The following is a 25,273-nucleotide window of genomic DNA, read 5'->3' on the forward strand; positions in this document are numbered from 1 at the left end:
GTCTTGATACTGCCCCAGGAGCACAATGCGCCCAGAATCAAAAGCTAGAAGACCTACCTTGCCACTTCCCAGGTCACTACTCCCGACTAGTCCTGAGAGGCTTTGCTGAAACCTTGCAGATTAGGCCCCAAAGTCTACCAGCCTGCAACAGTGTTTACTGGTCTCTGGCATTTCCTTCTAGTTGAATGCATTCTGCTGAATACTTCTTAAAGCTGCTGGTCATACTTTGAATTTTTATTCATTTATTCGACAGGAATCATTTAGCTATTTGTTTACTATAGTGGTCAATTTCTCCTTATCTCACCATCAGAGTGCTTCCCCTTTCTTTTCGGGTCTATCTCCATCCTGTCCTTGTTCAGAAGGGAAAACAGGTACAGTGACCAGCTCAGTCCTGGGATGGGGACCTGCCTGGCTGTGAAAGGCAGGGTCAGAGCTACTGCTGCGGACCTCCAGGCTCAGCCTGGTGCAGCCACCTCAAACCACCTGGGAGGTGGGCAGAGTGGGCAAAGGGAGAAAAGGGGGTTTCTCGAATGGAATATGAATGTCCTCCCCTCAAAGAGGCCTTCTCTATCACTTGGGTGGGGGAAATTAGCTCTCCCAAAATACTCTTTATCCTCTTGCCTTGTTTTATTTTCTTCATGATCCTTTCACTCTCTGAACGTGAATATTGAATATTATTGTTTTAATGTTCATTATCTGCAACCCCTGCCCCAGGTTCATTCTTCACGGCCTATCTCGCTCACTTAAGGATTTATTTCTTGCACAATGGACTGAATGAAAAACTCCCTTGCAAAGAATAAGTGCAAAGCGGATCAAACAGGGAGAACATCACGTTCTTTTGGGCTCGACAATTCTAACATTCTAACTTGCAGAAAAGAGCTAGTTCTTCATGGGAAAAGTGGGAAGCAGACAGGCTCGCGGGGTTCAGAACAGGTGGAAAGTAACCCATTCGGGTTCCTCCTCTCTTGTCCCTCGGCCTCAGCTCCACTTAGTCTTGGGTGGAGAAAGCTTCTCCAGCCGCACAAGGGAGCCGCGAGCTCAGATGCTTCTCCGCAGGCTGCGTCTAGCCGCGCGCGCCAGCGGAGCTCAGCCGGGGCTGTGGGTGGGAAGAAACCGGGAGGGGAAGGTCTGGGGGTGTGAGGGTGGAGCGGAGCCCGGCCCCGCGATCCGGCCCGGGTTTTGCATGCCACCCACTCGCCCGCTCGGCGGCGGAGAATTCCATAATCACAGCGGGCGAGAGCGGAGACTGGGAGCGAAAAATCCAGGATCCGGCAACTTTGGGCAGCGCATGCGCGCCCGCGGCGCTCCATCCCAAACACACACACATTTTTCCCCCGGACTTGGAAAGTCACCCAAAGCCGCCCCAAGTGCAGGTAAGAGACTCGGCGCTCCCTCCGCCGCGGTCCCCCCACGCCCCTCAGCTCCGCGGGCCTCCCGGGGTGCTTCCCTGCCTCGCCTCCTGTCCCGGTGCAGCCCCCCACCCCCGGGGCTGCCGCTTGCAGCAGCAAGCGGGCGAGCGAGCGAGCGAGAGAGAGAGCCAGCCAGCCAGCCAGCCTGTGCGCGGCGGCTGCCACCCAACTCCGGCCGTGCGGGAGGCAGGGGGCACGGAGGGCTGGCAACCGGGCGCAGGGCGGCGCGTCGCCCGCTGCGGCCAGGGAATGCCCAGCGCGCGGCTCCGGGGGAGGGGAGGGCTGCTGCTCCTAAGGGTCACTTACTCCAACTGAGGGGGCGGCGGGGTAGGGGAGAAGAGGGGGAGGTGCCAGGCACGAGTGCAGGACTTTGCAAATAAGGTGGGGGCGCCTCCCGCGCTGCCGGCTCCCAGGGGCTGGGGGGGCAGGTGCTCGCCAATACCGGTAATCACTCCTTCCCCCTACGCACCCCCCTTCCCAGCTGCAGGGGTTTGTGCGCTCTCCTGGGCAGAGAAGGAGGCAAGGGTGAGGGGCGCCTGGGGTGACTTTGCAAGACTTTGCTCGAGGGAAGGGGTGGGTGGGGAATCCCCTCCAGCCGACTCTTGTGCCCCAATACCAGGGTGTAGGTGCTACCGGCAGAGGTAGGCAGTGTTCACTTAGGCGCGGGGTGCCAAGGGGTTCCTCCTGATGGGAAAACATAGACAAGAGGTTGCTTGGCTGGGGGGAGCGGCGCCCCTTTTTTCATTTGTGCCTGGGAAGTTTGTCTCAAGTGCGCTGCTCCGGGCGCGGCAAGTGGCGCTCCTCATTACCCCCACCCCCACCCCAGCCTCCCCGGGTGCAGGGGTGGCAGTGCTGGGCACAGGGAGCCTGGGTACCGGCTCAGGGCCGTGTGGCTGTCGGCCGGGGCCCGCCTGGGTCCGGGGAAAAGTTCGGGGGAGTTGCCGCGGTTGTTGTGTGCGCTGGGAGAGAAGTTGCGTTCGGGGACGTGGGACGCTGGGCTGGCGGGCCGGCGGGCCGGCAGGCCGGCGGGTGGGTGGAATAGTGCACTCCCAGGGGGCTGTGCCAAGGTGGGCGAGGGTCCGGCGGGGTCTGAGCTCCCAGGGTGGGCTGAGGGCGACGCCGGAGCGCAGCAATTGAGGAAGAAGAGCCCTGAATCCAGGGGCGCACGGCTGAAGTAGGCACCAGGTGGAGAACAGAGAGAATGGTAGCTTGTGGGAGCACAGGGGGCACCAAAAGGGAGAGGGCCGGTGCTCCCGGTCAACTGGGGTCCAGCTAAAGGGCAAAGGAGCGCGTGGTGGCAGGCAGAGGAGTTTCGGGGAGTGGGGTTCCAGGGGGCTCGCGGGAATGGGGGATCGGGCCGGACCGACAGTCAGAGAGCTCCCGGGGCAGGGGGCCGAGTCGTGCGCCCGGGGTGAGCCGGCCGGGCGGAGTGGCGGCCGGTTTATTTTTACTCGGTGGCATTTGCAGAATGTGCAGCTGATGGCCGTCGGCCGCCAGGAAGTTTTGCTTTCTGTTCTTTCTCTCTTTCCGAAGCCAGCGCGGCCGGGAGCGGGCGGCCTGGGGAGCCGGGCCTGGAAGGGGAGGGGGCGGCCACTGGGGTGGCAAGGTCGGGCAGGGGCGCGCTGGGGCGGCGGGCGGGGGCTGGCCGGGCGAGGGCGGCGGGCGGGCGCTGGGCCGCTGCGGAGCTTTTGGGCGAAAGTCTGTCCCCAGCGTTGGAAGCTCTTCGGCGAGGGGAACAGGTGTATGCGCCGTCAATCACGGCGGGAGGGACACTTTGGGGGCGTAGATTAAGATAATAATAATAGATTTTTCTTTAGCGGGTGGGCGCAGATTCTTCTTCCAAGTCATTCCCGACCCGGGTCCAGAGTTGGGGGAGGAATGGAGTGCCGAGGGAGGCAGGGGGCCGCTTCTCCCTTCCACACAAGTTCCTCCTAACCCAGCCTCAGCTTGGGAAGTCGGCCTTGGGTGCGGCGAGGACCTCCTTCCAGTCACGCTGGGGAGGGTGCGGGCGCGTGTGCGGTGTGTATGATTTGTCCACCAGGGAAGCAGTAAAAACACCCCTCCAACGAGCCTGGAACTCCCCCAAACCCGGCTGGATCAAGGGGCGACCCGGGGTTTATGCGTCGCTGTCCCTGCGGAGTCTGGCTGGGGCCACGAACCTCAGAATGTGTGGTTGTCCCGCCAACACCCCGTACACTCAAAGAGGTGGGGGCGACAAGGGGGAAACAGCCAGGCGACTACACCGGGCAAAGTTGGTAAATTTAGGGCGCTTCTAAGCTGGTACAGACGCGCGATGAGAGCGCGCGAGGGGACTGGAAAACAGATCGACGGGTAAATTGGTGCGCCCCCCTCCCGCCCACCCCACGGCGCTCGCGCGCGCGCGCACACACACACACACACACATACACACACACGCCACACACACGTCGCCGTCCTGAAGGGAGCTGTCCGGACTGAGCAGGAGCAGCTGCGCCGGGCGTGGTGAGGGGGGTAGTTGGTCCCCGGGGGCTGCGCCCGGGCTGCGCTCCACGTGCCCAGAGGGGGCGCTGGGCCGTTCGGCGCCCGAGCGCAAAGCTCGGTGTTTGCGTCCTGGTGGCTGCGAGGCGGTGCGTCCCGGGCGAGCGTCGCGTCCCGCGCCATCTCAGGCGACTCGCATTGCCTCTCCTGACGCCCAGCCGCTTTCCCACTTCCCAAACTTCGGCAATATGATTTTCACCTCACTCGAGCTCTCAGACCCTCTCTAGGGCAAGATGGGGAACTTTTCCTTTCCTGGCAGCGGCCACTGTCTCTCTCCCCGGAATCCGGCGAATTGGAGAGATTGACATCCATCCCCCCCTCATCTTGTTAGCCACCTTAGAGGCGGTTAACGAGAGTTTATGGGGAATATTGTTGAACTTCAGTAATCAGGTTTCCAGCGATCTTATGCCTCCTGTTTAATTTATTAGACTAGTTATTTATTCTGTTGATGATAATCTGTTGCTGGTTTCTATGGAGATGTTAAACTGATCTCTTTCAGAAATCAAACTCCATATGCACTAAAACGTTTAAAGGGGCAGTACCTCCCTCCTCCCCCCACCCCGCCTTTTTTGTTTGTTTTGTTTTTTAGACTTTGCACCTTGCAGACACTTCGCGTTTTTCTGAGTCTCCGTGCATTTTATTTCCGTCTTATGAAGGAGAGGAGCCCGGAGACTTATGCTTTGTGGCAAGTACAGCTTATTATGGCTAGAAGAAAGCCAAGGCTTTGATCCCTAAGTTGCATCATCATTTAAAACAGATCATTTCACCACCACCCTCTTCTCCCCCATCATATAAGAGCAAAATTCTTTCAAGATCAAAGAGTCCAATCTAAAAAAAAAAGAAATAGTTAAAAAAAAAAAAGAGGAAGTCAGTCAAATGTGAACCTCTCCTATATATCTGCTCCCCTTGTGTTTAAAGAATTTTTTGAATAAGAAAAACAAAACTTGTAGCTCAGCTAATTTTTCATACTTATTAATAGTTTATCTTGCCCCCCTCCCTTTTTTTAATTTAAAAAGAAGTTCAAAGTTAGATTTCTCTGCCTGTGGGGGTTGAGGTATATTTGCTTCTCTTTTAGATCCTGACCATCTGTTTTTGGAAAATTAGCCTCTGGGAAGAGGGGAAAAGGAGTTTCCACTCAAACTTAATGGAGTCCTTTAAATTTTTAAAAAATACTTACCCAAATATTTTAAAGTCTTAATTTCTCTATTTTTTAGGAGAATATCAGTAAGCTCTGTCTGGCGTGTGAGAGCACATCAACTTTTTTTCCTTTTTCCTCTTCTCTCCTCAGGTATTCTTCTGTAGACTTGTGACTTTGAGGGGAGTGGGTGCAGTGAATTAAGAAAGTAAGGCCAAAAAAATTATCTTGGTTTGTGACACTGAAAAATTGCAAACCCACTCTGAGCTCAGGTATTTATCACGCTGACAGATACGATACAAAGCGATTGCATTTCCTAATGATCCTCTGGGACTAAGTTGTAGGTAAAACCATTTAATGCATTTTTAATATTAAAGTAAGGCCCAGGTTCCATTTTCTTGGAGGTGGGGGGAGTGAATGTCCCTCTCTGGAGCTTATGCTTTCTGAGTATACTGTTTTACTTTTTCAACTAGAGCCCCCCACCTCCACCCCTTCACTTTTCCACTTAACTTTGGGGAGGGGTGAGACACACAGAGCATTTGGCTTTTGTAAATAAATTTATATCTGCCAGAAGGTCCAATGCTAAATAAGAGCACACTTATAAAAAAAAAGAGAAGAAAGAAAAACAAACCTCAGACTCCACCCCTGCTATAGGAAATAAAACAGAAGCATTACTTGACTTTTTTTTTTTTTCCCTTCTGCCATCCTGGTTCTCCTTTATATTATTTTATTTTGGAAGAGGGTGGAGTGGTTGTTACTTCTCAGCTCAGAGGAGAGAGGAGCCATTCCTATTATTTCCCTCTTTGCTGTATTTTAAAAATTTGATTTGGATTGCAAACAGAATAAGCTTACGGATAGAAAAGAGCACTGTGGCTTTAAACTCAGGAGTTTGCATATTCTCCTTGTATCTTTCCCCTTTGCTAATTATTGTGTTGTTTTCAGAGCAAATATGTCATATCCATGGCGACCGGGCAGGTTTATTGTCTTTCTGAAGCAATAGCTCACATAAGTAATTAATGACTTTCTTTTTTTTCCTCTGGCTTAGGTTAAACAGATCATTCAAGGAAAGTCATATCTCTCTTCTCTCTCTCTCCTCTCTCTCTCTCTTTCTCTCTCTCTCTTTTTTAGCCCAGTGACATAAGAACATGAGTTAGAACAAGAAAATACTTTAACCAAGAAGTCAACAGCTTATTTTCCCCCATTTCTTTTAAAAGCTGAAGTGTCAGCTTTCAGACATATGAGGCTGTCATTCTTTGAGCCGAGAGCTGCTCAGTCCACGCCTGGGTTGGGAATCCATTTGAAGGTTGTACAGCAGGGGAAGTGTTGGCATGGGGGGGAGTAACCTGAAGGAATTTGCTTTTGAGGTGGGGGGGAGGCACTCCAAGATGAATATTTCTCCTGTATTTAGCAGAATTTAATTAAATTGTTTACAGGAAAGAATTAATGAGTTGGTAGTAATGTGTACCCCCCCCACTGCCCCCCTTCCCCAGTCTGGTTAAATGGAAAGACAAAGTTTTTCTTTTCAATTCACCTTGAACTTCAGCTTTCTCCAGCCTTTGTCTCAAGTGCTTTTTCCTGGAAAAGTACCTTTTGGAATCCCCTCTGGTTACTATTTCCAGCATTAGAGTGGGATTTTGTTTTTGTTGTTTTCCCCTTAGACCTACAACTCAGAGCTGGTTTCTGTATCTTAGGAATCAGCAGTTATGATGATGGACTATGTGTTGGATTTTTAAACTTTTTTTGGTGTGGGCAAAGAGCTTTTGAGGGAGTGAAATGATATAGACAGCACGTCTCCTTTCTATATCTAGTGACAGTATTGGGAAAAGTAGAAGCAATGTTTTCATTAAAAAAATTTACCATTTATGTTCCACCCTTTTCAAATGGACCTTTTTGCCAATAAGAAGCCTTATGATGTCACCCCGTAACTTTAGAAATATACTAGTTGTCCAACTGATATTCTCCAGCAGCTCCTGAAACAGAGATGCATTAATTAGGCACATTTGTACTCTGTTCTCCCTCTTTTTGAAATTTCACATTAGCCAGGGTTTTGTGTGTGTCCTTAAGGAAGGGGAATGAGATAAAGAGAAAAGCATTTATATTATATTTATATTTCGATGCAATTAAAAAAGATATTTCCCCCATCTGAAGTAAGTTTAAAAAAAAGGGTGTGAGTCAACTGAATGAATCTTTAGGCTTTCAGCATTAAAAATAAAAATATAAAGCAGAAGAGGGATTTATTTGGTATCTGGTTTCTGAAGAGGAGAAGAGAAGGCCAGGCGAGTCTGATGGCTGAGACTGCCGCGGAGTTGTAATTGAGCCCGTAACCTCTTGATGTCTATATCAGAAAAACAGACACGAGCAGAGGGAACGGAGGAGAGGCAAACAAGCCTTGTAGAGGAGCGAGCTCAGGGGGAGATTCACAGAGAGCGAGAGAGAGATTTAATTTATAGACATTTTAAAAACCGTAATTTCATTAGGATCTGTTCTTCCCCTTCTCTGAAGGGCAGCCCGGCAGACCGATAAGGCCAGTTCCTCTGCCGGGATGTGTGGCGTGGCCCGGTGGGCATGAACTTGGGCATCCTTGTCAGCTCTGAGGGTCATTTGTTTCCTCTCTGCCCAGTTTCTGCTGGCTTCCTCATTTTGGAATTTAAAGGTCCCAAATTGCCAAAAGTTAGCTGTGGCTTCTGGCTGCCTGGTGGTCTCCCCTGTGGGTGCCGCGCCGCACCTCAAGCAGGTCTGTCTCCTGCCTGGCCTTTGGCATCGGTGCGTCTACCTCCCGTCGCCAGGCCGCCCGTGGTTCCAGCCACAGGAGGCCACTGGGGTGGGGGCACCCCCATCTCTGCCCCCTTCAAGTTCACCAAGTTAAGTTGCTGTGGTTCTGAGGCCACAGTGTCAGGGAGTGGGGTGGAGAGCTAAAGCCTGTCGTAAATTCTGCAAAAATTAATCAACCGTTTAAGAGCAGCATGTTAAGGAGGTTGTGCAGGCAAGCCGGGCCCTGCTGTTTCCCCTGTTCAAAGTCCAGTAGAGCGAGGGGTGGCCTGGACAGTGGGAAGGGAAGGGGGAGTTTTTTTTTAAATCTGAATAATAGAGAACAAACAACTAGAGAGAGGGAGGAAAAGAGAGGGGTTTGTTGAATATAAATCCTCATGTGCCCTTGGTCCATATTGGTGGATTTTTTTTTCCCCTTTGGTCTGGATTTGTCCTGTGTGTCTTTGGTGGAAAAGACACGTAGAGAAAGAGAGCAAAGGAGGAGGGTGGGGAGGGAGAGAGAGAGAGAGGGAAGGATGGAAGAGAGAGAGACAGAGAGAAGGAGACGTGTGGCTCCTTCGGAACTCATTATCATTCTTAATAAGTCTTAAGGAATAAAGAAGAGCATTGAGTGTAAATGCTGGGTAATCCTAACACTTCTCAAGGTGAGAGGAGTCTTGAGGACACAGAGAAAAGAGAGAGCAGAGGAGGGGGTGGGAGAGGGGGCCCAAGTGGCCCTGAGGGAGTGGCAGGCTCAGGGTTTGGGGGCCCTGCAGGAGGCTTAGAGGTTGGGGTGGGGGGACCCAGAGGAGCCTGGATGAGACGTTTGTCTGAGATGACACCGGGGGGTCTCCAGGAGAGGGTGACTTGCTGGGGCAAGGAGCAGGGGTGGTGGGAACATCCTCCCTGGCTCAGCCCTGCTTTGGGTTGTGGCGGGGGGCAGGGGCCACGGAGACTTTGCTCCCTCCTGGGCACGGTTTTCCCAGCCAGCTCAGCCCTGCGCCTGGCCTCGGGTTCCTGGAGAAGGCCCCAGAGTCTTGTCCTGCTCGCTCCGACTCCCTTGCGTTGTCCGCTTTGGGAAGCGGGAGGGACAGCAGCGGCCAGAGCTCAGCTCCGGACACTAGGTGGCTTAGAGGATCTGCGTGGTTTTCCAAGACAGCAGCCGCTGGCTTCCTCTCTTCTCCCCGCTGGTGGGCTCTGCTATGCCTGTCCTCTGCTGGGTCTGCGGGCAGCCCTGGCCGAGTGGCAGGAAGGCGAGTGGGCGCCAGCCCAGGGGCATGGCACAGCTCCCAGGGCCGCCACTCCCAGTGACCAGCTTCCAGGCAAGGCGAGCAGGAGGCCGGGGGCAGCTCCCGTGGAGGGAGGCAGCCCGTCAGGGCCACTTACAGGAGGGCCAGTTGGAACCCAGCCCTGTGTTTTCTGCCACTTGGGTGTGAGGCACTGCTGAGCCCATGGTGGGGGGGGAGTCATTGCTTTTTCCCCTTTTGAGTTCATGTGCCCCCTTGGAGAACCCTCCTAATAAAAAAAAATCTCATAAGCATAAATACTGCTTATACTTTGAGGGGTTTCACAGATCTTATAAACCCAGCTAAGGACCCTCTAGGGTTCCTTGCTCTGGTGGGCTTCTTTCCAATTCTCCAGGAAGGGGGACTGCAGGGGGCGGGCAGTGAGGAGGCAAAATCAGTTCTCACTGCCACTCCCACCCCTGCCGGCCTCAGTACTGGGAGAGCAGAGCCGTGTCAGACTGTGACACGGCCCCCGCAGGTGGATCGGGGCCAACACCCAGGTTCCCATCTGAAGAACCACACCTGCTCAGGTAGATGCCCTTCTCCAGGCCAAAGGCAGCCTTCTCCTCATCCGCCTGGCACTGTCTAGGCTTCCTAGGCTGTTTGAGGAAGGGTCCTAGCCAAGGTCATGTCAGAACCATGGATTGTTTTCTCTAGGGACAGAGGTGGGAAGGGAGACACAATTCAGGTTTGACTTACTGTAGTCAGGTTTTGTGTGTGTGTGCGTTTTAAGACTGTTTCTTTTGGAAAGCAACTTCTGGGGAGCATGCAAAAGGGGGTGCGTGGGAGTTAGAGATGGAGGCTGGTGACTGAGCTGGTGTGAAGCCCGGAGGGAGAGCAAGACGGGTTAATGGCGGGTGGATTTGGCTCTTCTGTTGTTTAAAAGCAGTAATGACCAAATTGCATGCCCTGCGTATGCCTTGCTGACGAGATTTACCGAAAGGAAACTGCGCTGCCTCTCTGCTGCTGGTCTTGGGGTGGGTAAGCGTGGATGTAAGTGTATGTGTGTGTGTGTGTGAATGAGAAGACAGGGTGGGAGAATTAGCTCTGCCAGGCTGGCACCCTTCCCCAGCACTAATTGCTGGCAGAGTACCCACGGGGGCTGTGCCAGCGTCTGCAGCTCCGCCTGCCCCCCTCGCCCCCGGGGAGCTCAGCTGTGCAGCTTGCTATGTGAGGGCCATTTCCGGGCCCACTAGTCCTGGAGGCTCCTTTGGGAATTTCAGGGAAATCTGATCCTTGAGGGGGATCATGGGCCAAGCCCCAGCATCCCTGGCCTGGGATGAGGAGACGGGATAAGACTTGGGCGGTCCTGAGCACCACTGAGGTCTAGTTGTAGGCATCAGGAGACCCCCTTCCAGTTCTTGTTCTGCAATAAATCATTGTGTGGCCTTAGGCAAGTCGTTTGACCTCTCTGAGCCTCAGTTTCCTCTCTTATCAAATGGCCTCTGACACTATTGCCCTCACAGTGTTGCGCTGACAGTCGACCGGGCTTGTAGCTGTGAAAGTCCTTTGAAATAATTAAGCGTAATGAAGAATTTATCATGGTTGCGTTGTCAAGTGCAGGGTGCTCCCAATGTCAGATGAGCCAGTTTTATATAATATGGTATTAGTCTCAAAGGGGACCCCTGTGAATTCCATTCCAGAAAGCCACGAATCTAGATGCTGTGTGGTGCTGGGGTTGCATTTCTGTACCAGGTTGTGGTTTTTGGTTCTCATCACTGGGAGCTTGGGGCTGAGTTGGTTGCAGAGTGGGGGTGGGGGTTGGGGGGTGGTATTGCTTTTCAGGTAGTATTGGGAAGCCCACTCTGGATGTGACATGTGCTTAGCCGTTTTGAGCCATGGATTCATTGAGGAGCTGTATGTATTACAGATTACGCATCCCGGAGCCAGTTAGCTAGGGATCAAACTCGTGCCTTTATATCAGTTACTATGCTTGTACCTCAGTTTTCTTATCTGTAAAATGGGGATAACAGTACCTACCCAGTGAGGTTTATGTGAGGATTAGATAAGCTAAGATGTGTAAAGTGTTTAGAACAGGCCTGTGTATTCCAGACCCACTTGGAGGTGCACGTGGATGTATTTGCATGTATTTGCTGCCCACCAGAAAGTGCTGTGGATGGGAGAGTGGGGAGAGCCTGCTCTCTATATATCTGGACCTTGGTCCATGTAGGGCACTGGCACTGTGGTGTTGCTTGGAAATTCTGCATTTTGGGTTTTACCTCTCTGGGCTGCCTTGGGGCCCTCCTGGTATTTTTGGTGATGAAGCAGAAGGAGATGAGAAGTAAGGCTATGCCCACTTTCTGAGTCAGACCCCAAATGGGGCAGGGGTCCTTGGTCTCTCTTTCCCATTGTGGCCAGACTGGCAGTTTCTGGGGCTTGGGAGTGGGGTCGGGGGAGGTTCATCATGGGAGCCAGGAGGCAAGGGTTGGGGTGGGGGTGGACCCTTGGAACTCACTCAAGTTTTGGGTGGTCTCTGCCTGTTTGCCCAGCCCAGGAGCCTAGTGCTGGGTGCCAGTGGTCCCTGGGGCCTGTGCATGCGTGGAGGCTCGCTCTGGTGCGCTGTGTGGCTGGCAGGGGGTAAAGAGGGGCTGTTGGAGTCAGGCTGAGCCTGGTGTGAATTGTGTCTCTCTCAGCTGGGTCAGTTAATTCCACTGGTTCTTTGTTTCCATGTGTGTAAAATGGGAGTTGGAATTCCTACCTTGTGAGAATTAGGTGAGAGGACAGTGATTGTAGTCACCATGTGCTGAGGTTTGATGTAGAGCATTCTTTTCACGAACCGCGCTTAGTCCAGCAAGCAGCACAGAGTAGGGACTGTGGGATGAAGATTGGATGATTAACAGGCCAGCCTTAGACCAAGCCTAAGGTGGGTCCCTGGATGACCTGCAGCTGTGGTGCAAGAGGGCCTAACCAGGGGAGCTGGGCAGGGGCGTGATGGGGATGGAGCCAAGGTTATCACCCCCCACCCCCAACCCGTGGGTGATCCTGCCTTGGGGGGCGCTTGCCAGGCCTGAGCAGAGGTGAGGAGGGAAGAGCCTGGAGCAGAAATAGAGGAGGCCTGGTGGCAGTGACCTAAGGAGGCAAGGGCATGGGGGCTGTGAAGCGGGGAGCACTGGAGGGGCGAGGGGCACTTATGGAAGATGAGGTGTATGAAACTCCATCAGCCTCTCCCATTTCACTGTGCTATGCCAAAACACCCCGGTTCTTGTTTCACTATCTGAGATCTGGGAGCAGGTTAATTTCCATGACGAACTCCAGGCCACGTGCTCCGAGGATTTATCTAATTAAATTGATGCTTTTTTCTAAGAAGGAAAGAAAGAAAGAAAGGAGGGGAGGGAGGGAAGGACAGAGGGAGGGAGGGAGGGAGAAAAAAAGAAAGACAGGAAGGAGGGATGGAAGGGAGGGAAGGAGGGAGGGAAAAGAAAGGGAAGGACAGAAGGAAGGAAGGCATGAAAGGAGGGGAGGAAGGGAAGAAAGGAAGAAAAGAAATATAAGAAAGAAGGAAGGAAAGGAGGGAGGGAGGCAGATAAGCTGGAGACAGACCAGTGATTTCTGAAAGGCCAGGACAGAGTGGAGGAGAAGCTTGGTGGCTGAGATGGGGGCCTAACTGGTGGGCCATGCTTCTGTCTTTGGTTACTTTTCGTTTATTTCCAAAATAGCTCTTGGGCTGGGAGGGAAAGGGGTAGCTGGAGAGATTCTGGATCTGTTCTGTCCAATACAGTAGCCACGAGCCCATGTGGCAGTTTAGATTAAGTTAAATTAAAAATTCAGTTCTTCAACGAATTAGCCACATTTCAAGTACCCCATGCAGTGGCTACTGTATTGGGCAGCACAGAGAAGGAACATTAACGTTGCGTAAAGTTCTACTGGACAAAAGGGCTTAAGAAGGGTCCTTCTCTCAGAGCCGGGGCTAAAAGGACAGTGATGGAGGCAGGGGGTGGGTAGCAGGGAGATACCCACATGTCAGAGGGGCCTCCCTGTCTGGAACCAAGGCCTCTGTGGTGCTAGGGCTGCCTTTCTATAGATTCCATGTATGTTCCCTCTCTTCCAGGACAGGGCAGTATGGCAGAGCTAGAGTTCAGCAGAACAGGGTTAAAATCCTTCTGCCACTTACTGTCTTTGTGGCCTTGGGCAGGGCTCTTAACTCTCTGACCCTGTGAATTTGGGCTAACAGTGAACGGTACCTACCTTGTTGGGTCCTTGCAATTGTTAACTCAGCTGATGAGTGTGAGCATTTACTGTAGTGCTGGGCACATAGCGAGCACTTGAAAAATGGGGACCACCGTTATTATAATCATTATAATTGTAATTGTTGATATTATTTTCATAACGATTATTGAAGAGCTTTTGTGGCTGCCAAGTTCTTAGGGACACTCCCCGACCAGATGCTGATTTCTCCATAATCAACACTTCAAATGAGCCCCCGACCTCCTCAGATCCCTTTCTTCTGGGAACCTAATTTGGATTCCTTCTTTTCATCTCTCCTCTTCCCTCCTTTTTTTGGGAGAAAGGGAGAGTAACTGCCCCAGAATTAACTCTTGCAGTCCTTTGTACTTGAGAGGTAGAACCCCTACCCCTCCCAACACATATATAAGTGTGCCCGAGTGTGTGCGTGCACGTGTACACACACACACATACACACACACATACTTCTCCACTGGCCAAAATACATTAAAAAACACAACAACAACAAAATATTGAAATAGGGGGGAGCAGATGTGGCCCTGGCAGGGCTGGCTAAGTTGTTTGGGGGTGGGGGTAGGGTCGGCGGCCTCTGGGAGGGACGTGTGTGTTTATTCCTGGACATTGCCCAGTGCCCTGTGTGCTAATGTGGAGCTGAAAAGTCCCCTGCATTGTGCAGGCTCCTTTCCCCGTGAAAAGGCAATTGAGTCAGTGAGTTCCGAATGGATTGGAGCTGACAGTAAATGAGAATTTGGCAGTGGGTGGAAAACAAGCTCCCCCTCCCCCTCCCCCAACCCAACACACACTCACTCACCCTCCCGAAACTCCCAGTGCTTATTTGGTTTTGAGATGGGTTTTGAAAAGAATTATGATTTCTTTTTGTGTGTATCAACATTATCAGCAGGGGTTCTGCCCCAGCCTCCTGCTCCCTGCCCCAGGGATGGCCTCCCTACCTCCCCCAGGTTGCTGTAACTCCCTACCCCCTGCCCTTGTTGCCTCCGTGGCTCCGCCAGCGATCCCGAACGAGTTAAGGGCTGAATCAACTCTAGACCTAGCTGTACATTTTACTCTGGGTTCCTGAATGAAGCGATGTGCTGTGCTCAGCACGATTGGAGACTGTCTGCCCCGGGTGGCCCACCAGGCCCCCACCCTGCTGGGCTCCACCAGCTTCCATGGGACCTGCTGCTGGCAGCTGGGGAGCTGGTGGCCCATGCTGCAAGGATCTTGTCTGGTGTCCCCCCACCCCACCCCCCGCCACCGCCAGTCTCCCATTAGAGATAAATTTTACTTTGAAAAGAAAAGGTGCACCATTTTGAGCTGGCATCATCCCTGGTTTGCAAAGGAGGCTTGCAGTTTTGAGGGTTCGAATATGCTGTGGGCTCTGCTGCCCATACTTCCCCTCTCCATCATGTCCACACCAGTAAATCAGCTAACAGGTATTTACTTGTACCTGGCCCTTCCTTGCGAATGGTCCCACGTCCCTAGACCTCCCCACTTAAACATTCTCAAGAGAGCCAGGGAGGGAAATATTGCCACCTTGCAGATGCTCCTCCAATCACCCCATGTTTGTAAAATGGCATCTCTTTAGCCTGACCATCGTCCCTCGGTGGAGGTGTGGAGTCTCTCCTCTTCCTAGGGGGCAAGAGGCACTCATTCAGGAGAATTCCCGCCTGCTCTTTGGGGGTATATGTGTCCCCTGGTGACTGGGGATGCTCTCAGGGGCCCCTTTCTGGAAAAGGCCTGGTGGAGTGTGGTTGCTTTAGCAGCTGTGCTGGGAGAGTGGCCCCCATGCAGAGGCACCAGAGAGTAGTGGTCAGGTGTACAGGTTCAAGTCCCTAGTCCCTCATTTATTAGTGCTGTGACTTTGGGCACCTCCCTAACCCTGTGAGCCTCAGTTTCCTCACTGGTAAAAGAATGATAATCGTGCCTATAGTATGAGGTTGTTGTAAGGATTAAATGAATTAATGCTGGTAAGATACATGGCACAAAGCCTGGCACATGGTAACAGAGGGGAGATGTTATTGCTGCTGTTACTGTTACCACTCCATCCTCCCCAGTCTGTCGTCAGAAAGGCAGAGAGCTCAGCCCTGTCTCCGTGTTCGGGCTCCAGGACGTCCAAGACCAGGCTACAGCCCCAGCCCAGAGGCTGTAGCCACCGGAATTTTGCTGAAGCATACTTGTCAAACCAGCAAAGCAAACGTGTTGGCCTAGTACAGTGCCCTGGAGGGAGCAGGGAGGAGACTTGCCATGCGCAGGGCTGGACTCTTGGCCCCCCCAAGGTGGCAGCCCCTGGGCAGGCCTGGACTGCCCGGCCCAGGGAGGAGCCACCTCCCAGACTCTGGCGCCATCTTGGTTCTCCTTGGCCTCTCCTCAGAGTCGGAGAGTGGCCCTTGCCCTCCCCCAGGAGCAGGTGGCCTTTGCAGCCTGGCACCTGTTACCCGAGGGTGGCTGCCAACAAGGTGAAAATCCAGGGATCGCCTTGTGTGTCCTCCAGGTCCTTGCACGAGGCCTGTTTGCTCCCGGAGGGGCTCGCCTGGGCCCACCGGGCCCATCCTGGTGGAGGGGGTCAGAGAGAGACCTCTCCTCACCCTCCAGGTGAGTCACAGGAGAGCCAAGAGCAGCATGGTCAGGTCTGTTTGCTAGGGGCTTGCTGGTGGGGGGTGAGAGGAAACCAGTGAAAAGATGAAGGATGTGGAGGAAACTGGAGAGGGTGCAGGTAAAGCATTCTGCTTTGGTGTCCAAGGGGCAGCAAGCAAACCGAGTTGGTTTTACATTTTCATTTTATTAAAAGCGGATGGAAATGACATTTACTGAGCGCCAACTATGTGTCAGATGCTGTGCTGTGACTTTCTGTGGGATTGAAGGACACAAGGCAGGTAGAAGTCCAATGCTCAATGTACGGATCAGGAAACGAGGCTCAGAGAGGTTAAGTAATTTACCCGAGTTCACTCAGCTGATTAAAGGAAAACCAGAGTTTGAATGCAGGTTGATATAGCTCTGACATGCATGCTTTTCTCCATACAGGAAAATATAACCATACTTTAAATAATTTTTGAAAATACATAAAAGAAAAATCTACCCATAATCAAACTATTGTAACACCACCTCATTTAGTATTTGATGTATTTCCTTCCATGTTTTTTTTTTCTTTTGGTGACTGTATATATGTGTGTAATATACATTTTACATAATTATAATCATAAGAGAATATGGTTTGGGTTGAGACCCAGGACGAGGTGGGAGGGTCTCCTGAGCTGCGGCCACTAAGTGATTGATTCTCGGCGAAACGGAGACCTGGTTTTGGCCTGGAGCCATCTTTTCGGTAACGAGGTTCCTGAAGTTGCATTGGAGAAAGCAAACTGGGTGAATGGAGTGGCAAAAAAGACCCTTATGTTCCCTCCTGGTTGGTTTTGCTCAGTTAAGTGGTAGAATTTTCCTTTTAACTCGCTTCCTCCTTGCTTTTGACAAATGGGAATATTTGTACCATTTTCCCGAATGACCTCCTCTCCTTGGGGTAATGAGAAAATGAAAGTCTCTGCTAAGTGCTTTGAGATATTCAGATATAAAAATGGAGAGCAGAGTGTTGTCATGGGCCTTTTGCTGCCAGGGCGCTTTATAAAGAGGAAGTGCAGTTTGTGGGGGTGAAGGTCAGCGTGGGGGTGAAGGCCATGGCTGAAACCAGCGTCTCTCTGGGCATGAGGGCAGGGGCATTGGTGGCCCCGCATAGGATGGGCAGGTTTCAGTGGAACCCGCCCCCCCCCCGCCCCATCCTTCCTCCAGGTTCACACTCCCAGTCCAGGTCCCACAGTCAAGGTGATCCAGATCACTAAGGCAAAGCCCCTCCTTGATTAGAATCATATGGATAAATGATTCCGTTCAAGGAGAGGTCCTCCCGGCCCCCTTCGCCCCCTCTTGTTTCCTAGCGTCAGCCCAAGAATAACACAGCAGAAGAAATACTGTCACCTATGCAAGTAATAATCCTGCAGATGATTTCGAAACATGGAAAAATGTTTATTATGTGAGTGAAAAAGCAAAAACAAAACAACACGCTGAAGGCCAAAAAGAGTTGTGAACGCCATGATAGAAACTCTATAAAAATCACCAATGTGTATGGACAGAGCTCGCCAGGTAATCCTCTAAAAGGACGATTAGAGCGTTAGGGTGCTGGGTTGACGGTGATTGGTGATTGGGTTTATTTTTTTTTCTTTAAATTTCACAATAGTTTCTTTAAATTCCCCCCCTATGATTAAAAACCAACAAAGCTAACGTGTCCGCCCGGTAGGGAGCCCTGGGGAGGGGGAGGGGGTGGGGCAGCGCCAGGCGAGAGGGCGCCTGCACCCACGGCCCCCGCAGGGTGCTGAGCTCAGGGCTGTGCCAGCCACAGAAACCTATGAGGTCTCCAGAAGCCAAGGCGTATCGGTGACTCAGACCTTCGTGTTATGCTGTTCAACAATAGCTTTTGTCCTTTGCCCAAAACCCTAGGCCAGTGTGTTTAAAAAAATTATAAAATTATGAGATAGTTTGTACTTTCCTTACCAGCCTGTGCCAGCTTCGGGTGCTTTATTTATTCAAGGTGGGGAGACAGGGAAGGCAGGGTGGGGGTGGGGGGCAGACAGAAAGGAAAAGAAAAACAAGGTAGAACTCGGACAAGGCCCAAGAAACGTTTGAGCCTCAACAACAAACTTTCTTTTGTTTCCCTAGTGGAGAGAAAAAAAATAAGAAGAAAAAAAATTGCAGAAGACCAGTTTGAACCAAATAAAACACCTCATGTTTTGTGCATGGGGTTGCTTCTTGCAGGGGGGTTTGTGTGCTTTTTGTTTGTGGAACAGAAAAGCTACGTCTTGAAAGCTCATCTCTGGGCCAGAACTTGATGGGGGTGAGAGTGGAGGGGCCCAGGCAGAAAGGGCGAGAGCAAGGACAGCCAGGCTGGGCTCTGGTGAGTGTGAATGTTTCGCTGGGCTGTTCTACCAGTACTGCCCAACTGCCAACAGCCTTTGCCCTCACTTCCGGTTGGGTTTAAAGAAGGTTCCTATCTTCCGGTGTCCCAGAAGCAGCTCTGTGCTACGGGGACTCAGAATTTCATGTGAATCAGGGGTGAGGGGGGCAAGTTTGCCTTGTACCAGTTGGAACCAGACTGCTCTCCCAGTGTCCACTGGAAGACATTTTAAGAACGAGACTTAGAAAGAACTGTCTTGGGAGGGGAGAGTTGCAAATGGGGTGTGTGTATGTGGTGCGTGGTTGTGTGTGAGTGACTGTGTGTGTGTAATTGTGTCTGGTTGTGTGAGTGCTTGTATATGTGTGAATGTATGTGTGATTGGATGTGTTGTACATGCGTGAAATGGTGTGTGAGTGGTTGTGTATGGTTGTTTGTGTGACTGTGTATGTGATTGTGGGTGCCGTGTGTCCCCTTTTGTCTTAATCACTTTGTCCCCAGGCTGTGATAGCCAGGCCAAGTCAAATTTATAGGGCCTTGCACCTATCTGTTTCCTGTATGACCTTTTCCCCCTGCTTCAAACCAGCTCTTTCATGAACCTGTCAGGCGGCCTGGACCCTGGGCCAGTTGGCAATTCTTTCTTCAGAATTAGTTTAAAGGATTTTGTAGGAAGAATCCAGGGTCTTTGGCAGCAGTGCGACCAGTAAGAGAAGGAGGCTTGTGGGTTAAAGGTGAAGTCCCCGAGGTCTGAGGTGGCCTGGCCTGGAGCTCAGATCCCATGTCTGAGGCCCTGATGAGGATCCCAGCCCTTACTCTGGCATCTGTCTGCCCTTGCAGAGGCCACCTCAGAAATGGATTTACTATCAAACTTCAGAGGCTCCGTGGGCTTAAATGTGACTTCTTGATCTTTCAGTCACTATGACCGTTGCTGAGAAGGCAGCACAGGGATTGTTGTGCCTGTTTTACAGATGAAGAAGCTGAGGCCCAGAGAGGGAAGGTTCCTTGTCTAAGATCATGCAGCTCGTCTGGAATAGATTTGGAACCAGGACTGAGTCTTTGGGCCACTTGGAAACATGATCATCTCCCTGATGGCTCAGGGCAAGGCTGATCAGTCCCAGACAGGGAATTCTACTTTTGTCCATGTACAGGAAACAAAGGGAACCTCCTGGAGGATCAGATGCTTTGTGGCTGTGGTTGGGGTGATTGGTCTTCTGGTCTGAGGGACTGTCTCTGTCGAGGAAAGTGCTGGATGGGGGGGTTCTAGCCCTACCTCTGTCACTCACCCACAAGCAACCACTTCCCAAGACCTTAGCTTTGCTGTCTGTAGATAGAGTAAGAGGCTGGACCCAGTGGTTCCTCGTCCCTTCCCACTTCTGGATGGCTGAGCTTCCTGCCACAATGCAGAGTCCCCAGCTGTGCCATGCAGCAAACCGTCTCCCACAACCTGTCAAACCAGAGATGCCAGTTTCCCCAGGGCTCCCAGGAGCTAGCTCCCTGCCCCTTTCTTGTGCCAGGGAGAGCCTTTATGGGCTCATTGAGCAAGGCCCCCGGCCCATGCCCTGTGCACCTGCTTATTGATAACTGCACACCTGAATGTGCCTCGAGTCAGAGCCCTTTGGTTTGCACTTGCTGGGTACCGAGAGGCTGAGACGTGAGAAAATTAAGAGCAAGGGAGGGAAGTGGTACCCTGTGACAGAAGGCAGCTGTGGTGAAAGGGGCAGGCGCCATGCCCGGGGTGAGCGCCATCTGGGCAGGCGGCCTGGCTTCCAGCTGTGGGGGCTCCGGAAGGGCAGAGTCTGGGAGGAATGATTGTGAAGCCACTACTATGGAGATTAAGGGGATGAGAATGTAAATCTCAAGTAAAAAGGTAATTGAATGTAATAGCAAACACTGCTCGCTCTATGTTAATTTTAGCTCTTCCCCTGGATACAAGGCGCTGTATTAGTGTTTTATTACCATTTTGTTTGCACTAATAAAATAGTAAAATTTATTTCAAGGAAGTTGAAGGATGGTTTTACAATGCAAATTTGAAGAAATTGGACTTTTCATTTATGCCTCTGCTATTTTAAACCCTGACGGGTGTAAATTAGCTACAGGGACCGAGCAGACCCCACCGATAGGGACTTGGGAGGCGGGAGCCCTGGTGGAGTTTCCAGACAAGCTTAGGGCAGAAGGCAGAGAGCACCCCATGGAGAGGCTGGGGGGGACTCGGGGATCCTGATTGGGTGGGACGGGGTAGTGGGGGAGGGTGTGTCAGGTGTGAATTACTCTGGTTGGAGGCAGGCACATCACACACTGAGCCTGCAGGGCGACACCTGGGGCCTCAGTCCTCAGGGCTGAGTCTTTCCTCTCTGCCCTTTGGCCTCCTTCCTGTCTTGACATTGAGCCTCAATTAACCTGGTGAATTCCCAAGGGGAACTGAGCAACTACTTTCCTCTGCTCCTAGAAAGGAGGGGTAGACCAGATGTCCAGTCCACACAACACCCCTTTTAAAGGGGCTGCGGGTTGAGGGGAGCCATAGGCACGTGGAGTAAACACCCTGAGCCTGAAAGGAGCCTGGGGGTGGGAGGCTCCAGGCCAGGCACTAGGCCGGCAGAGGCTCCCGGGCACAACCCCCTTCTCCATTCTTCCTCCTGACTCAGGCACATTTGAGAAACTGAATGCAGGATGTTTTCAATAAGCCAGCATTTCTCCATGTTGGGCCACAGGGTAGTGTCCATAAGCCAAAAAGGCCGGAGTACTGAATTTTTGTAAAAAAAAAAATCAAGTTGTCTGAATTTTAGTGACCTAGATGATGGCATAGGAAGGTGGAGAAGGGAAAGGAAGGGAAGGGGTGACTGGAGAGTTTCATTTTGAGTTTTGGGTAAAGAATTCAGGTTGGTTCTTGTTTTATCCAAACCGGTTTGTTTATCTCTGAAAAATTATCAGCAGCAATGGCCCGAAGCGCTGCACTGGGGACCCGCTTCCAAAGGGTAGGGACCCGAACAAGTGTTCTGATGTCTAGTGAGGTCTGCAGCGTGTATTGCCCAGGGTTCTCTGGCTGCCTGCCTGGTGTGGGGGAAATGGTGAGCTGGTGACGCCGGTTTCCAGCCCCAACCCTAGGTCTTGCGGGTTTTTGCTTCAGTGTGTTCTTTCTCGCTGTTTGGGAGTGGGGTGTGTGTGTGTGTCTGTGTGTATAATGAATGCAAAGATTCAAACTGTCGAGACCAGCAAGGCCAAAGTTGAGAAAGTGGAGGAGAGATTCTGTCTGAGACCCTGGAGCAGAAACAGAGGCAGAAGACACTTCCCACAGCTGCAGCTGGTGTGAGCTCTGGGTGTTAGCACTCTGCTCCTGGGTGGCCAGGAACTTGGCAGTGGGGCAGGGGAGGGTGGGCACAGGCTCCCAACCTCTCCTGGTGGCTCCTCTAGTGCCCCCAGGGTCACGATTGGAGCAGAGAGGTCTGCTTTGACTCAGGTGGTAGGCAGTATCTGAGGGTCAGGCCAGCCTCCAGCAGCAGGGCCAGCACCCCATGTGGTTATGGTTGGGGCGGGACAGTTCTCCATCTGGGACGCTCAGCTGCCTTTTGGATCAAGGGGCTATGGATGGGATTTCTTGGGATCGTGGGGTTTAGGGAATGTGCAGAAGGCAAGGGACTCCAAGCCCAGACCGATAACAGCCCAGGAGCTTCTTCCTTCCCGCTGCTGGGAACACAGGAGGCCCTGTGGTTCTGAGAGGGCTGAGAGGGAGCTGACAGAGGTGGCCAGTGCAGCCTTGAGAGTGTTGCTGAAAGAAGCCAGAGATGAAAACATTTAAAAGTGGTGCGTCTTTTAGCTTTTGAAATGGTTTCCGATTCTCTGAGAGCAGGGAGAGTACATCAGGCAGGGGGGCTACACTTCGGGTGGATTTCCATCCAAAACTGTAATTACATCAAGGAGCAGGCGGAAATGGGAAAAGAGGATTAGCGGCGTGGCCTGCTTGGGCCTGGTGGTGGAGGTGGCACCACGAGTGCCTCTTAGACTTGACCTCTGTGCTGGGATCCTAGCTAAGGGGGTGTGCCCCGGACAGCCCTGAGGAACATCCAGGGCCCTGGGCATTTCTTTTCTATTCGTCTACACTTAACTCTCCCTGAGCCATCTCTGGAGAGTCAGTCCCCTCTGAAGTAGCTCAGGGCTGCTCCCCACCCTCCCTGCTTCTTCTCAACGCCTGTTGTCACAGGTCAGCTCCAGCCTGGATTAGAAGGAAGCTCTATCTTGATTGATTTGACATTCTTTTTGGCATGGGGTATATATGTGTGTGTTGGGGAGAGGGCGACCCTAAAGGACACCAGCAGATTACTCTCACAGGTGCCAGTAAGCCCTAGAAGCTAGCCCCCCGACCTGCTGCTTTGTCCTATTTGGTTTCGGGGAGACTGTGGCCTGGTCCATAGCACCTCCCCTGTTTCTCCTTTAACTGGGAGAAGAGGCAGCCAGAACTCCTAGGTCTGTGGCCTACAAGCCTGTGACCCTTCCTCTCACCCAGCTCAGCCGCCTGGGGTGTGACAGTGGCATCCCCAAGTACTCTGCACCCCCGGCTCACCTTTCTCTTCTCCCTGCCCCCCTTCTCTGCACCTGTCAGCTGTTTCATTGACTGTCTGGCTTGGCTGCCACCCATCCTATCCTCCCAGGCCAGATCCTCCCCAACCCCTCCCCCAGGCCTACACTACCCCCCTTCCTGTCTCTGCCCACGTCTGTCTCTACCTGCCCGTCGCCGGCACACCTGAGGATCCGAGGCTGCCTAACGGAGTGTGGGGATGGTTCAGGGTGTTTACCAGACAGCCGGGATAAGGTATTAAATCCTGTTGCTGTCTTCCCAGGGCCAGGTTCCTCAGATGGTTTTCCAAATTCCTAATCTCAGTGCCCACATCCCTGCCCAGCCCATGTTTGATGGGAGCCTTCCTTTCCGATTGAAGCTGAACCCAGCAGGATCTGTCGTGAGGTTGGGTCTGGGTTCCCACCGGTGCGTGATGACATGGAGGTCCAGCCCCTTCCTCTCCGCTTCTTCCTTCCTCCCCTCCTTCCTTTCTTTGGGAGTAGGGGCCAGGATTCTGCCGCCAGGTGTTCTAGAGCCTTCTTGAGTGCCTCCTTCCCCGACCAGTGTAGTCACGAAGCAGGTAAACGATAGCCCTTTCTGAGCTCACCGTTACAATGCTTCTTGCTCAAAATAAAAATGGCCAGTGTGGGGTTTTGCTCATGATACTGAGTACCCTGGCTTGTCCCAGAAGAGAGTCTAGAAAGCAGACCCGTGTCTCTGCATGGTTTGGGGAGACGACAGTGCTGAGAAGGAGGCATGCTCCTCTCTGGTGCTCTGGGTGGACACCTGCCCTTGTGAAGCTGGCCTAGCCTCTGGGGTGACAGGAGGGCTCAGATGCTCCCCAGTGAACAGGGATATTGAGGCCTCCAGTGATACCCACTCTTAATGATGGGCAGAGGCAGCTTCCGGGGGTCTTCCCTTCTGCGGGACTTCTGGGGCTTGTCTACCCTTGGGGTGGCAGGACTGAACAGAGAGCAGGGAGCCTTCTCTCCCAGAAACTGGGCTAATAGAGGCAAATTAGCTTTCTTTGCTCTCCCCCGCCTCCACCCAAGCTGGGAACTTTCTATGAGGGGAGGAGCAGGACTCGACTCTAATGGTGGTGGCCTGGGTCTCCCCTTCAGAAGGTGCCTGGGACTGATGGACGTGTCCTTTCTCTGAGCTGCCACATAATCTGGACAGATCCTTCCAGCTTCAGCTTCTCTTTCTCTGTGTGTTCCCTCCTCCTTCTCCCTCCTGTGCCCCTTCTCCTTCGTCCAGGCAACCAGAGGTCTCGTGGGTTTCACAACATCGGGAGCTTCCCTCTCTCTCCAGGTCTCCTCACCTCCTTCTTGCTCAGCCTTCAGGTGTCCCGAGACTCCACCCTCTTCCTGTTGCCTTGGCATTCGGCGCTGCACTGGGCTTTCTTTTCTCTCTCTTCCTGAGCTTGGGGCACTGACTGGAGCAGAGGGGCCTCCGGGACCCAGCAGTGAGGGGTGTGGCAGTGTGGCAGGGGCAAAGCAGGGCCAGGGACAGGGCAAGAGGCACAGTGGCAAACTTCATGCTGGGTCCTCAGCCAGGACCCTCACCATCAAAGCTTCTTCCGTGATCATACAAGCTGGGGCTCCTGTAGAAGTCCTGGGTGCCAGGGTTCCTGATTTTATTTCAGGGCATTCTTTTTCTAATGTGTGTTGGTCAAGGATTAAGAAGTGGAATAGAAAAAAGAGAGCGAAGAAAATCTGGACGATGACATTTGCCATGAGGAGGAGGGGGAGGAGGGAGAGGGAAGAGGTGAAATTAATTCATTAGAAAAACTTGTTTACTGGCTTTGCAGAGGCGCCTCCATTTTAAAAGTCTCCGTTTACAATAAGTCGCTAATTAAAATACAAAATTAAGCAACAGCTATGTTTTTTTTTCCCTTACACTTTAATTGCATGATTTTTTGTGATGTAATTTCTGGAAACACCCAGCGTACCTCACAGGGCTGATTGTTTGATAAACTAGAAGCACCTGAAACCAACGAAAAAAAAAATATATATATATAAATACATGTATATCCAAGGGGAACTTAAAGTAGATTGGAAATGACAGAGAAGTGCAGACAGCAAGGAACCAAAAATCTGTAACAATAATAATAATAAAAAACCTTCTAAGTAAGGACATTTATCCCACCTACCCCAAAAGGAGAACAATCTGTGCATCTCAGGGGGGAAGAAAAAGCTGAAATGGAAACCAGTTCAGGTGGGGTAATCACTCCCTGCCCCCACACACCAGGAAGTGCTATGGAAACAGAGCAAAAACAACTCAGAACCCTCCCTGATTCCATTTCTAGCCGGACTCGGTACTTGCTGGGCCATTTTCTTTCATCACAGACTTTTCAAGGGGATTTTCTTCATGCTCCCAGCTCTGAACCTAGCTGCAGTCCGAAGAGTGGATGAATGGGGGCTCCGATGGTCCCCTCTGGGAAAAACACGCCTCTCCGTGCCCACAGAGGGCACACAGCATGTTCTAGGCTTGGGCTGCTGGCCAGGAGTTCTTGGC

General features: G+C 52.2%; 1 protein-coding gene across 3 annotated transcripts in view; it reads left to right on the forward strand.

Annotated features, from left to right (window-relative positions):
• CASZ1 (castor zinc finger 1) overlaps positions 1-25,273 on the forward strand; it is a 153,740-nt gene that overhangs the window by 4,949 nt on the left and 123,518 nt on the right. For 2 of the 3 annotated variants that reach the window (XM_072975409.1, XM_072975412.1), the window contains exon 1: positions 1,213-1,373. The exons of the other annotated variant lie outside the window; for it this stretch is intronic. The gene's annotated coding sequence lies outside the window, so the exon portion shown is untranslated. Of the gene's footprint in view, positions 1-1,212; positions 1,374-25,273 lie in introns of those variants that run through there. 3 annotated transcript variants of the gene reach the window in all.

This window comes from Vicugna pacos, chromosome 13, assembly GCF_048564905.1.
Source record: "Vicugna pacos chromosome 13, VicPac4, whole genome shotgun sequence".
Lineage (NCBI taxonomy): Eukaryota > Metazoa > Chordata > Mammalia > Artiodactyla > Camelidae > Vicugna > Vicugna pacos.